This window comes from Gambusia affinis, linkage group LG20 (assembly GCF_019740435.1).
Source record: "Gambusia affinis linkage group LG20, SWU_Gaff_1.0, whole genome shotgun sequence".
Lineage (NCBI taxonomy): Eukaryota > Metazoa > Chordata > Actinopteri > Cyprinodontiformes > Poeciliidae > Gambusia > Gambusia affinis.
The window spans coordinates 4,239,418-4,252,875 of record NC_057887.1 but is presented as its reverse complement, the minus strand read 5'-3'; the positions used below and the strand labels follow the sequence as shown (position 1 = coordinate 4,252,875).

The 13,458-nt window shown below is 41.2% G+C and overlaps 1 long non-coding RNA gene across 2 annotated transcripts in view; it reads left to right on the top strand.

Annotated features, from left to right (window-relative positions):
- The window catches only part of LOC122823417, a 119,895-nt gene extending 107,930 nt beyond the window's left edge, over positions 1 to 11,965 (top strand). For both annotated transcript variants that reach the window (XR_006369337.1, XR_006369336.1), the window contains one exon: positions 11,597 to 11,965. This is a non-coding gene — a long non-coding RNA (uncharacterized LOC122823417). The remainder of the gene's footprint in view (positions 1 to 11,596) is intronic.
- The last annotated feature ends 1,493 nt before the right edge of the window (positions 11,966 to 13,458 follow it).

Genomic DNA, 13,458 nt, shown 5'->3' with positions numbered 1-13,458 from the left:
AACAGCCAATAGCTGCTTTCCTCACTGAGGACGAGCGGAGTTCTGAAAATTGGGCCTTTTAGCCATCTAAAATAAATTAGAAACTAAAAAATAAGTTGACCTATAAAAGCTTGGAGACTTTTTTTTTTCCTGCACTGCACTAGACTTGATTTCTGCTTTAGGAACAGACTTGCTTGCCATGTCTAATTTACCATCTACTCTCTCTGCCAATTAGACTCTGAGCCATTGACTATACTTATAATCTAAGCAAATAGGGTGAATCCACAGGGTATTAATTACAGAGAATGTCATAGTCTTTTCTTAAGCTGCCTCAATTTGTGATTTAGCTGGAAAAGATGGCCACTTCTTTCATACCAAACCATTGCCAGGTGGCAATTTAAAGAGTGCCCTGTGAAACTCAAGATCTTTGCTAAACTCTGTTTTTTCCCCCCGTCTTCTTTAACTCGGAGTCACTAGCTGAGCTGCTCATCGCACCACTGAAGCCCATAATTAAAAATCTCCAGTTACTTCCTCTTTACCTTTGTTGACCCCTGCCTCGAGGCGCAGTCGCACCAGAGTCCAACGGGGCCGCCTTCGGAAAGTCATGGCCGGAATTTGGCCTGAGTGCTGGATGGAGGCTGGATGACTTTGGAAAGTGATGGGATGTTGAAGAGGGTGGGTGCATATGGATATCGACAAATAGCAGGCCGGGCCAACAACTGAGCAATGACTACTGCGTCGAAGCTCCCGCGCCGTCTTATGTGGGCTGTGGGGTTGGTACCTGGAGATGATTGCAAAAGCTTGAGAATGATTGCAGTGGGTGAGAAAACAAAGATGTAGACAAACAGATGAGACTTGGCAAAACAGAGCCAGAGACACACCGAGAAGGATCGTGTTTCCCTCTCTGGGGTTGTTATAAAAGCAGGATCCAGTACTCAGGAATGAAGGAATGTCCGCTGACGTCTTTCTCATCAGGACCGGGCAGCACGGTGGAAAGTGTCAGCTCGCATCAGGAAGGAACCGATACTGCGAGGACATCTGAGGATTGAAATATTGCCACTCGGGGGAAGAGGTTAAAATCAGAGGTCTTGCTTTCAGGAAGAACGCAACAGAATCGCAGAGAGGGAGTGACAAAGACTCAGATGTAAATTTAACCCTGATAGAATAATACCTAAATCCGCCATAGCCCAGTGGGCTGAGACTGAAGGTAACACTGCCTTCCCTATCCTTGGGACCCCCTTGTCAAGTCCCAGCCCACTGTGGTGAGTGAGCGGTGGAAGACCAGAAGGCCATACATACAGTACACACTCTGTGTGTCTCATAGGCTCATTCAGCCATGTGGTTTGGCAGCGTGAGTAGCGATGTAGGTGGCTTTCAATGATGATATGGAGACCCATGTGTGCTGAAACTAAGTATTCAGTTTACTTCCACCATTAAGACACATTACACATTGATTCAGTGTGCGAGGGTGAAAGTGTTGCTTTATTGCAGCTAATCCCTCATGATTAGCCCAGACTTGACATTGTGTTGCTCCTTATATTTGTCCTGCAAGTCAACTTCACTGAGGCCTAAGCTTCTGCAAGCAGAGCAGGAAAGAGCCGGGCATCAGCTGACCGAGGCGACGAAGGGGAACGTCTGTTTCCAGGAACGGCGGCGGCGCAGCTAGCCTACATGCCAATTCCGAGGCATTACTGACCTCGTCAGCCAAACATATATCAGCACCGCTTCATATCAAAGACCTTTATTTTGGCATTTCGTGATGTTTGCTTGGAACTGGCGCTTTTTAATAAATTCATTGGTACACAGTGTTAATGCACAGGAAAAACACTAGCTAACACCCGTTGACGTCTCTCTGGGTAATATAGACTTATAGGAAGCTTAGATAACTTCCTGTATGATAGCGGTGGGGACATGCAGAGGTTATTGGCACAGACGATCTTTGTGGGACACAAGGAGCAGCTCTTTGAACGCATTGAGGTCAAAGAAAATAACTTTTTAGTGATGTTGTAGCCACAGTAGCGGCAGTGAAATTAGTTTTTTCAAGTACATTTCAGGTTTAAGTTGTCATAGCCAGATGGAAAATAAGTACAAATGAAGTTATACACATTATTTAAGAACCGATCGATCGATCAGAGAATACGGTTGTCTCAACTATTGTGTAGTTTGACCTTTGCAACTAGCATGTTTGCTGCATCCAAGCTAGGCCTGGTAGAGGTGTTGCCTTCATAAGACTTTATGCAAGTCTTCCTAATTAAGAAATCGTTTGTCCTGTTTGTCTCTGTTGCCTGGCGACAGCCTGGCGACCTGTCCAAGGTGACCCCGCCTCTCACCCTGAACGTTAGGCACCAGCAGCCCTCCAGACCCCAGTAGGGACAAGAGTGTTAGAAAATGGATGGATTGAACAAGTATGTTTCCATTCATGTATTATGTGAATAATAAATGAATTTTTGAAGGTTTTATTTAAGGCTCTAACTTTAACACATTAATTTGGATTAATTCATTTTGTCAATTTTTAAAATTAGTTAAAAATTTTGACGTGTAAAGGTTAAAATTTTAATAAAAAGCTACTTTTTTTTCTTTACATACCAAAGTCACAGGCCAGAACGTTTGTGTTCATGTGTTCCTGGTGCGCCAGTAAAACTGACGCACAAACAACACTGGCACACAGCAGCAATGGACGACCAAACGGCTTCCCTTGGTCCGCTGGGGATGAAGCTTTGCTTTAAAAAACAATCTGATGAAATACTGGATATTACTTTGGGTAAAATCCTTGCTAAAATCTCTACTTGTATCATTCTTGTGAACACAAGATCTCCTCCTGAGTTGGGTGTATTGTTACACCTACAGAAAATTAGATACCACTTGTAAATTGCTCAGAAATTACACTTCTGGACCTATTAAATACATCAATATAGTCACATTAGCATTATTGAATTGCAGCGAAAAGGAAGCGCAACACGTCGCATGAACAGTAGTTGCTACTGTACTTCGAAACGGCCGTAAGAACTTTCCTTGGGGCGATTTTTCTATTTATTTCCTGTGTTTGCCTTTTTCTCCTTTTAAAAATAAAGTTATGAAACCTATTAACCCGGCGGTTAAGCAGCCGGGCCCTGATGTTGCTTCAGACCCATGTGCGGCTTGTCCTCCTCTCCTGCCTGTGTACACTGAACCCGTGCCAGAGCGGGCGCTCCGCTGACTCGGACACGGTGCCCTTCCACTGCGCGCCGCGGCGCGCTGCGCAGAGATGCCGACTCCTCGCTAGGTGCCAAGTGATTTTTATCACTGGGAAAACAGCCTCCTTCCAATCTCGGCCCTCTTAGGAGCATATGAATACACTTTACACTCACTGGAAGGAAAACAGGTAACCCGAGAGCTGGCTCGGGGGGCGAGAGCTGAGCCTGCAGGTAAAAAGGACTGCAGTGTGTCAGCATGTGTTCGGTGTGGCATCTGAGCGAGTGTGTGCGCCGGACTTGTTCACACTCGCAGATACAGTATAAAGAGAAGTGTGTCTGCGTAGTATTTTTGGGCCGAGCCGTAATGCTGCGTAGACACTTTGCACCTAGTTTTGGCACCGGGGGTTAACGAGACGAGCCGTAACTGCAGCTTTTTAGCCGGGGAGTGCATTCTGGTAGCATGCAGAGGTAGTACAAAAATTAGTTTTCCCCTGTATCAGTTTTTTTATATCTATAAATGAATTGTTTTTTTTTTGTCCAGTCACAGACTAGTTCTAGATCCAGCTCAGGAGTTTCTGTCAGCAGCTTTTCCTGAGAGGCCAAATGTCTAAACTTAAACGTTTCTCTAAAAAAACAGAAACAAATGTCACTCTTAACAGTTAAATCATAACCAGCTCACCAGATTTATTGTTTCACTTCCAAAAAGAAGTGTATTCAGGGCCGGTCCAAACCGTTTTGGGGCCCGAAGCTGATTTTCATTTGGTCACCCCCTCAACACCAGATCTTTTATCTATCCTTTTCTACTCTTATGTGTGTAACATAACTACTATTAATAGCATAATTTGTAATGGGTTTACATCATACCAACGTTATTATGGTGGCTGATTTTAACCTTAAAGGGGCAGAAATTAAAAGAAAAAAAACAACTCTAAATTTACAGTAAACAAGTTTTATGGTATATTTCCCCGGCAGTGGAAATATACCATAAATATACCATAAATATACCATAGTAGTCACACATTATTTGTGTGACTACTATAAAAGTAATAAATCATTTTTCCACGTTTGGTTTGCTCCCTACCAGCCTCGTTTTGTTACTGTGTGAGCCCCTGAAAAACAAAACCCTGTTTTCCTCCATTAAAATGTTCCATGATGTTAGTAAGTACTTTACAGATGTTTTTTCAAGGTGGTTGGTTAGATTTTCTCAATCTTTTAAAATGGCTGGAATCAGCTAAAACCCGAGGCCCGTCTGACTCACTGTTCCCCGCTCTGAGGTTTTATTCACTTTTCTGCTAACTCACTGCATACTGACATCTACAGTCATATTCAATAGATTCTGACATGCTGTCAGACGAGGCCCGTTTGTCAGATTAAAAGTATGTTTTGAAAATAACCACCTTCAAGTGTGGCATTAAGCACACTTTTCATTACGCTCATATTTCGTTTTTTTAAAAATACTTCTTTTTTATTGGTCTGATGTAATATTCTAATATTAAGTGTCATGTTTGTATTAGCTATAACTAGATAATCATCATAATGAACAGAAATAGTCTTTAAACATCCATCCGTGTGTGGACCCTTTACGAGAGCTGGCTAATAAAAAAATGTTTTTGTTGTGCACAGACTCAATTAAAATTTTGCACAATAATAACGTTTATGGTCAACAGCATTTCTAAAATCCTCAGAATTTCTCGTCACCATTCTATGTATCTAAGGGTGTCGCTTCGATTGGGGACCAAACTTCCAACTTCTGTCACATTTTCAGCTGCTCCAGTTCGCCTTCACTCCGCACTGAGTCAAAACAATCAGACCTTTTAGAGAAACCTGTTCCTCTCCTCACCTGTGGTGGCGCTGCACCGACAACCACTTAAGAAAACGACCTGAAAACTCCTGAAGAAGACGGTAGCGCAACTTCCTTCTTTACAAAATGTATACAAAAAGGAGTGGTGTCAGATCCCATCAGTTGTAAAAGATAACGGGCCGTTTCTGCCGCTAGCGTTAGTTTGCTAACATTTGTTTTGGCTCTATTTACCCAGAATGCCCTACACTATAGTCCACCTCCTGCTTTTGGAAACAATTTTGATTGTGCACTCACACAAACTTTTTTTTTTTAACTTTTCTTTTGAGGCGTTCACAGCTGTATAAATAAAGGTTTTCCATCTGTTGTCCTCATCCAGCCATCATTTTAAACCCACTTGTCCACGTAGCATGAGGTGGGGACACACCATCACCTCTCTCATTCGTTTGTAGATGGACAGTGTGGCCATTTTTCTCCCAACATCAAAATCTTCTAATTTTCATTTTTCATCTTAGATTATTTCCAACTACTTTGCAATAAAACTCGGTAGCAGACAGTTTATTCACTGTACCGTCCCTTTAAGATGTGAAACTCACTTCCACTGCTGCCATATAATGTGTCATTGTGTATTTGGTTGGCAGCGCCGCTTGCGCATGGACTTAATATGAGCGTAAATGGTGGTTGCAAGCAATTTACCTCAAAAGAAGCAAAAAAACAAAACATGAAATAATAAACAGATATAACTGCGGATAGCAGCTTTGATTTATGTCCCTGTCAAACCCTCGCTCGTATTCTAAACGCCCATGTAGTCGTAATGGGAGGTGATTTCCATTTTAGTTTTAATCACACGTGAGGAAATTAAACCATCTGGACAGAAAAAATCTCAATAATTAGGAAACTGGTGTAAGAACTCCTGTTTGTTTTATTTCAGATTTTCAGTGCTTGTGCACATACAGTAACCACTCAGTTTTATATATATATATATTCACCGACCCCTTCTCTGCTCCATCCTTCCTTCTTTTTTTCCACTTGAGTTGTTTACTTTAGATCCTTGCATGAAAAAAAGCGGTAAAATCAAAACAAGGCTAGCGTCACTCATAATATTTGGAGTGGAGGGCGATTTATTTTCCTTTTATTAAATGCTGATTAATATGCAGCGTTGAGTAGGCTAATACTGAGGGTTTTATTTCCCCTGCATCCTGTGCTGCGGACGCCGTGCCTCAGAGGTGGAATCAACCTCGCACAGCTTTCGGTCTGGTTCGCATTAAGAGGAAGCGCTTAGGTTTACTGCAATTTTTTTTTCTTTTCATTCCTTTATCAAGGAGTCTTCTTTTTCTTTTAGTTTTTTTTCCTTGAGAATTTTAGCTGTCAAATCTCAGTACATCCGGAAACTATTCACAACGTTTTTTGTTTTTTTTTTTCATTTTATTTGCTTACGTAAATGTGATTTTTTTGTTGTTGTTGTTGTTGTGGTGGTGAATTAAATTTAAAACATCTATCGCAATAGAAATGAACAAAAGAAAATCACATTTTATATTTCTGATTTGGTTCCATCTTCTCCATAGTAATAACTTTGTTGAAACACGATTCTTAAATACGTCTGACTGGTCCTTGATCATTGTATTTAAAATCCACTAAGCCTCTGATTCCAGAGTTTGTGAGGTGACTTCTGCTTTTGTCCCTTTCGCTGCTCAGCTCTCACTCTCAGTGGCTCCGCCCCACTTAGAACTTTGTTCTGATTGGCAGGATGGCGGCTTGTCTTCTCAAAAACGGGGCAAAAACTAACTAATACAAATTCCAAACTCAGTTTGGTTACTGACTTTTGTTCTGTTTATGGTTCTTCTGGGTATATTAGCAGCTAGTTAGCGATAGCCTCAACTGTCGGACTCACAGCACACAATAAAAATGTCTGCATGTGACTCAAAATTTTACCTGACAGAAAAATCCCTCAAGAGAAAAATTGCCTACAATATATAACAATAAATGGTCCTGCCATGACAAAACTTAAGACCTATGATTAAAGTACTTAAGGTCAAATTACTTGATTAATTACATGACATTAAGACTTTTTAAGGATGACACGCTGGTGTAGAATTTTAAGGAAGGAGATTAATTTAAAACAATTTAGAATAAGGATGTAACATAAAATATAGAAGAATGTAAGCGTTGTGAATACTTTCCAGATGTTCTGAACGGCAGGGCTGGGCGCTTAGATCTAAATATCAACACTATGGGTACTAATGTGAGCTTTGGTACTGGATCAATGCTCTATTGAATATCTTCAGATTAGCTGTGACCATGCATCATGGGCCGAGGAGGACAACATCAGTGCTTTCCAGTTGCTGCAGCTTAGCCTGACAGGAAATGTGCTGTCAGAGTATCTTGTCAAGAGCAAGACTTTGCTCACTCTGCCAAGGCTAAATGTGCAAACATTGGACATAAATGGCTGTTTTCTACCACCAGCGTTTGCATGATGAATTTTTGCGAGACACTAACTGGCTGCAACTATCCGTTTAAAGCCCATTTATCATGAGGAGGTAAAGCAGACGCTCGGGTCAGACTGCCGTGCCTTGTTGCCATTCCCAACATGGATTTCAACCCACACTGCTTTCAGCTAGGCTATGCTGTCCCATGCGAGGCGCGTGTCCACCAAGAGGACTGACACATTGTGAACTTTTTCAGTTTTTCAAGTTGGGACCACAAACTTAAATGTATTTGACTGTAATGTACCTATTCATTTTATTTTTATTAAATTTCCTTCATTCATTGGCTTCTACTGAAGACCAAAGACAGTTTTCACTGTGTGTATTGATGCATATTAAGATTAATTTGGTGGGCTTGATGAGGTTACCTAAACGTTTGCAGTTACTTTTTATGGTAAATGAGTTTTTCTCTGTCTTTCATGTGGCATACAGCAAAACTGCAAACAGAACAACATTCAGATATCTTTTCGCTCCTGTTCCACAAAAGCAAGATTTGGCGATTGTACAATTTAGTTGTGCTCTTAATAGACGTTTCCACCTGAGCTGCGGATTTCTGCCGCTTCTTCTATGTTACCATTATCCTCTCCAGCTCTAATAATGCAAAGTTCTTTTCTACTCTCTATTTACTGAGAAAGGCAATCGGCCACACAATCTTTTTTTTTTTTGCAATCACAACAAAGGGGCTAAAACGAAAACAAATTCTGAATAATGTGAGTTTTGTTTATGAAACAAATGTGAAAACTGTACATAGCAGAAATCACAGCTGGCGTTTGGTGCGTCTGAAGTACGTACTTTAACAACAAGCCCTGTTGGAACTTTCACCAAGTGCTCTCAGAAGTTGTTCAGTTCAGATGACCAAACCCAATCCATGCTTCAGATCCACTTTAACCTTAAAAAGCCCCAACTGCAAATAATAGCATGAAATCAGATTTTTACAAATCGAATCAAATGTGCAATTGGATGTGGTTGGAAAAGTGATGTGGAACGGACCCGGACAGTCTGAGCAGATTCACCACGTCAAACATAGAGACACAAGTGTGTGTGTGGGAGTGTGTGCGTGTGTGTGTGTGTGGGGTGGGGGGGAAGCCATCAAATCATGTTACTGAAAAGTAAATAAACATTCGATTGGACACTGAATACATGATTAAATCTTGACTCCAAAGAGCCAGTTTCTTCTGAGGAACATCAGATACAAACTGCTAACATGGACAGTCAATAGAAACAAAAACACAAAGCGCCTCCTGGAGACGTTTGGGGGGGGAGTGGGGAGCAGTGCCTCGTAGACGTCCGACCCCGGGAGGGAAGCGTTGACTCACGTCGGCCGGAGCGCCTCGGCCGCCTCACGTGACAGGCTGTCCTGGAACAACTCAGTAACCGTATAACTGGCTGTTTAAACAGGCCCTCTGAGAGATGCCCTCTCATTTCCTGCTGGAAAAGCTGATCAATCACAGCTCTCATCGCCGCGGTGTCGGCGAGAAACCGAGCTGCTCGCAGAGGTGGAGCGCGCACGCTTGATTTTTTTTTACATTTATTTTTAATTGTGGTGCAAAACTTTGCATCTCTTTTGTTGTGTGTCGAGTTGAACTGAAGTATAACAATAAATTCATCAGCTCAGGAGAAAAAGCTCATTTTTACATAGAAACTAAAACTGTAGAGATTTTTATTTTTATTTTTTTGTGTCCAAATATTTCAGAAAACGAAGCAAATGTAAAGTAAAAACCAGACTGGGTTACATTTTTGACAGACGGATGGAACGTGTCATACTTTTATCGATTTCTTGGGTCTCATCTTTCTCTGTTCTCTGCCTGGAGACGGTCTCCCTTAACTTCCCCCCCCCCCCCGTTTCTGCCCACTACTTACAACAACACACCGTGCCAGCGGCTCTCGATTTCCACCGCTTCAACACCATGTCGTTTTCCAAGCGAGGCCTATCAGAAGCGTTTAGGCTGAACGCAGAGCAGGCCTGGTAGCCAAGTCGCCTCGGACGGCTCTGACTCAGACCATGCTCAGCTCCAATTTGTCCCTACATGGGCCAATGTGTGTGGCTGCATGGTTGGGGTGGAGGTGGGTGGGAGTTCTGATTGATGCAACATGTACACCGCCTTCTACCAAATCCATTCCATTTTGTTTTATGTGAAAGATTGACGCGGAGCAGAATGCGTGGTTTTGTTTTGTATTATTTCTTTTCTTTTCTTTTCCTTTCTTTGGACTAGTTTTAAAAAGGAAGGTTTGTGTAAAGTATTCAGGAACTCTTAAGAAAATGAGATTCCTTAAAGGGTTAGTGTTACGCATGTTCCATCCATCATTAGCAAGAAAACATGGTAAAAGTACAGATGGGTTACCACAAAAAAGAACTTATTTTACAAAGATAAAAGATTATTTTTTTTATCACCTGTTTAACGGGGGCAGTAATATGTATTTTCTAGACACATAATGACATTTTATAGCACAATCAAGTAACTATGTTACTTTTTTTTTATTTAAAAATGCTGTATAGATCAAAAATGAAAAATATTAATTTGCTGATTAAATAATTGAGCCTCTGTCTGTTTAAGAAACTCCCGTTCTTTCTGAAACTCCGCCTTCAGGAAGTCGTCACCTCCCTCCTCCATTAACCCTTAATCATAGTTTTTACCAGCATTCCTCTGAGATGGAGCTCATCTAATGAGCTCAGCAGATGTGCCGTTCCACCAGGTGTTTGCTAATTGCTGCTGGCTAGTCTGAAGGAGCTGAGTGGGGGGGGATGTGCTTCTTCTTCTGATAAAAATGTTGTTTTAGGGTCAATAGAGGAGCCATGTTGTGATGACTTCCTGTAGACGGTGTTTCAAAAAGAGCAGGAGTTTTGAAAGAGACGGCCCCAATTTCAAGGTGTTAAATTACAAAGTCAACTTTCTTTCAGGTCATATTTGAGATATATATCTATACAGCATTTTTATAACAACTGACAAAAACACAGTGACTTGATCATGCTATAAGGTGATGCTATGTGACTAGAAAACATATCATTTTAACACCTTTTAACAATTGGTACAACAAAACCAATTATTTTATCTTAAAAAGTAGCTTATCACAAAACACAACACTGTTATCTGTGGTAAGTACTTCTATTTATTATTTTCTTGCTATTGGTGATAATCATAAGCTACATTGATAGAACATAGTCTACTTGTTCAGAGATGGTTTAGTTGTTACAAATCTGAATAAAAAAACGTGGTTACTTTTTCATTATCTACCTTTCTTGTCTATCAAAGCAACATGTATCACTTCATATTACTATTTTCTAGGTCACCACTTTAAATCTTAACCTTATACGCGTGTAGGAGATGTTCTTCTTGCACTTTGACACCTCTCGCTTCCATTCTTTTGGTAAGAAAATAAAAAATTAAGAACACCGCTCGGCCAAAAGGAAAGGGGGGAGAGAAGAAACCCAGCGAACTGGATCTCCATTACAGCCTCATGTATTATAGTAGACTTTAGTTTTTATGAGCTTTTAACAAGTTTCCCAGGGGTTGCAATAATTTTTGTGGTTTATTTTCGGAACGTTGACTTTTTCTTCTTCTAAAACGATCAGCGAGGGTCTTTCAGCTCTTCAGCCCTTTTCCTCTGCCTCCTTCCAGCTTCGCACTCCGTCTTCGGGCCACTTCGCTTCGCCTGCTCGCCTCGAGTCAACGTCAATCTCTTGAGTTTCCACCGGAGCCGTTCCAGCTCGCCTCTTAAAAGTCACTGGCTGGTGATTGACAATCGGCAACCAAAGACTAATAACGAGCGAGGGCGGCGAGGGGGTGGCGTGGCGGGACGGTGACGGAGGGCGCGGAGCTCCGTGCGAAGGGTTCAGACGCCGGCGTGTTTGTCGGGGCATACCTTGTAAGCCACAACATCTTGTAGCCGGGAGTCATATTCAGCCAACAAAACATAAATCTTAAGTCAACGCATCTGGCTGTCATTTCATAAAGCCTGAACCACTGCAAGAAATCATCTCCATATGTGCAAAAACGAATAAGAGGATCACACTGACTGTAATATTTCACCTTACCTTTGGATAAAAAATATTTTAAAAAACTATTGTGGCCTATATTTCTATTATTTTTTGGTTTCCACCTGTCATTCTCAGTGTCTTATTCCGACTTTCCCTTTTCTCTCATCCTCTCTCTTTTCACACTCAGACGGTATCCCTCCACCACCCCTGCGTTCCCCGTCTGTTCCTCCATCCACGCTGCGTCACTTCGTTATTGTGCGAGTCCGAGCCAGAGTGTAAGGCTACACCTCTGACCCGGGAGAGTCAGCAGTCTGGAGTTTTAGCAAGAGAAACATTTCTCCGAAGAGCAGTGCTGAGTTTTGCCGCGAAGCCTCGTGGCAACGATGGAAACCAAACAGGGAGCCAGGGTCAGCTTCCACCCGACAGCAGTTGTTCACGAGCTGGAAGGTTTTTTTGTTGTTGGTGCATTTGCCATTAAAGGATTACCTTTTGAGATCCACCTTGTGAAGAACTTGGCAGAAACAGTCGTACTCACTCCATGAACTTCTTCTGGTTACAGCCACACACGTCAGTGTTTCGGGATTTGAATGTAATCTGAAACGGGTCGATATAAAGACAAAAAAAAACCCCCAAACACTTTGACTCATTCAGACAGCCAACGTTAATAGCTTTTAATCTCTTTCTATTATTTTTCTTCATGCATAAAATGTCTATATAGGATTCTAATGGGGTGAAATATTAACCTTGATCAGTTTAAAAATAATATTCTCCATATTCTGCAGAAGTGTAAATAAATAGGGAAAAAAAAAGAAGGATCATTATTCAGTATTTACATTAAATATGCTAATTTAGGCCCAAAAAAAAACCACAGTTCAGGTTTGGAAACCTGACTTCCAGTAGCTGTGTTTCCATGACAAACGTGTGCCAAACGTGGTTGTTTGTTGTTTCATAGCAGTTTTGCAAAAAACACAATTTTCAACTATAGCATCCAAAACATTTTGGATGCTACTTATTATTTAAATGTCAAATTGTGCAATTTTAATGTTAATAGAGTTGCAGCTTGTAATGCAGGGTTTGGGGTCCACATGTGATTTTTTTTTTTCATTTTATTATTTTTTTTGCATTTCATGTCTGCACAACAAACCACTGAAAAAAATGGCCAAAGACTCGAGCGTAACTTCCTTCTTAAGAAAAGTAAATGAAAATGAAGTGGGCTCAGATTTTAGCAGGGGTAAGATCCCTCTTTTCTCATTGGTAGACGTTTATGAGCCACTTCTAGACTAGTGCATTTCTTAAGGTTGAATTTACCCACAATGCCCTGCTCTTCAGTCCGCTTCCTGCTTTGGGAGTGGTCTCCGGTCTGCTTGGCGTTCGCATACACATCCGAGAGTTCACTTCAACCCGAACCGAGGCCCAGGCTTTTAGGCAGACCAGTTCACCTACACAAACAAACTAGAGTTCAGTTAAAGTGGACTAAACGGAGCTGGTGTGAACACGTTCTAAATGTGCAAAGATGTCCGAGACAAACAGCTAAACTATCATTCACTACTTTGTCTTAAAATACTGGTAAAAACCACCTTATTACGTAAAACTCCCATTAAAACAACTGAACTCAAAAAGCTCCCCACTGCTGCCAAACTTTTTCACTTCATCCATTTAGAATGTATTTTCATCTTTTTTATTTATTTATTTATTTTCAAAAGGTTGCTGCATTTCCTCCAGACAAGCTAAACGGACGAACACATCGCCACTGTTGACTGTCATGGTAACAATGTTTGGCCGATTAAGTGATCTAAGCATGCATATATATATATATATATATATATATATATATATATATATATATATATATATATATATATTCCTTTGAAAAATTGTCAGTGAAGTTATAAATAAGATATTAACCACGACGATTTTTTATTCCACCTTTCCAGTTCAGAGCTTCTTACATTGGACGTTTGTGTTCCCCTCGGAGGAAAATGAGTCAGCATTCTGCACACTAGTCACGCTCCGCTCTCGCCCTGCATGTTTGCCTCTGTCCGCTGGCCA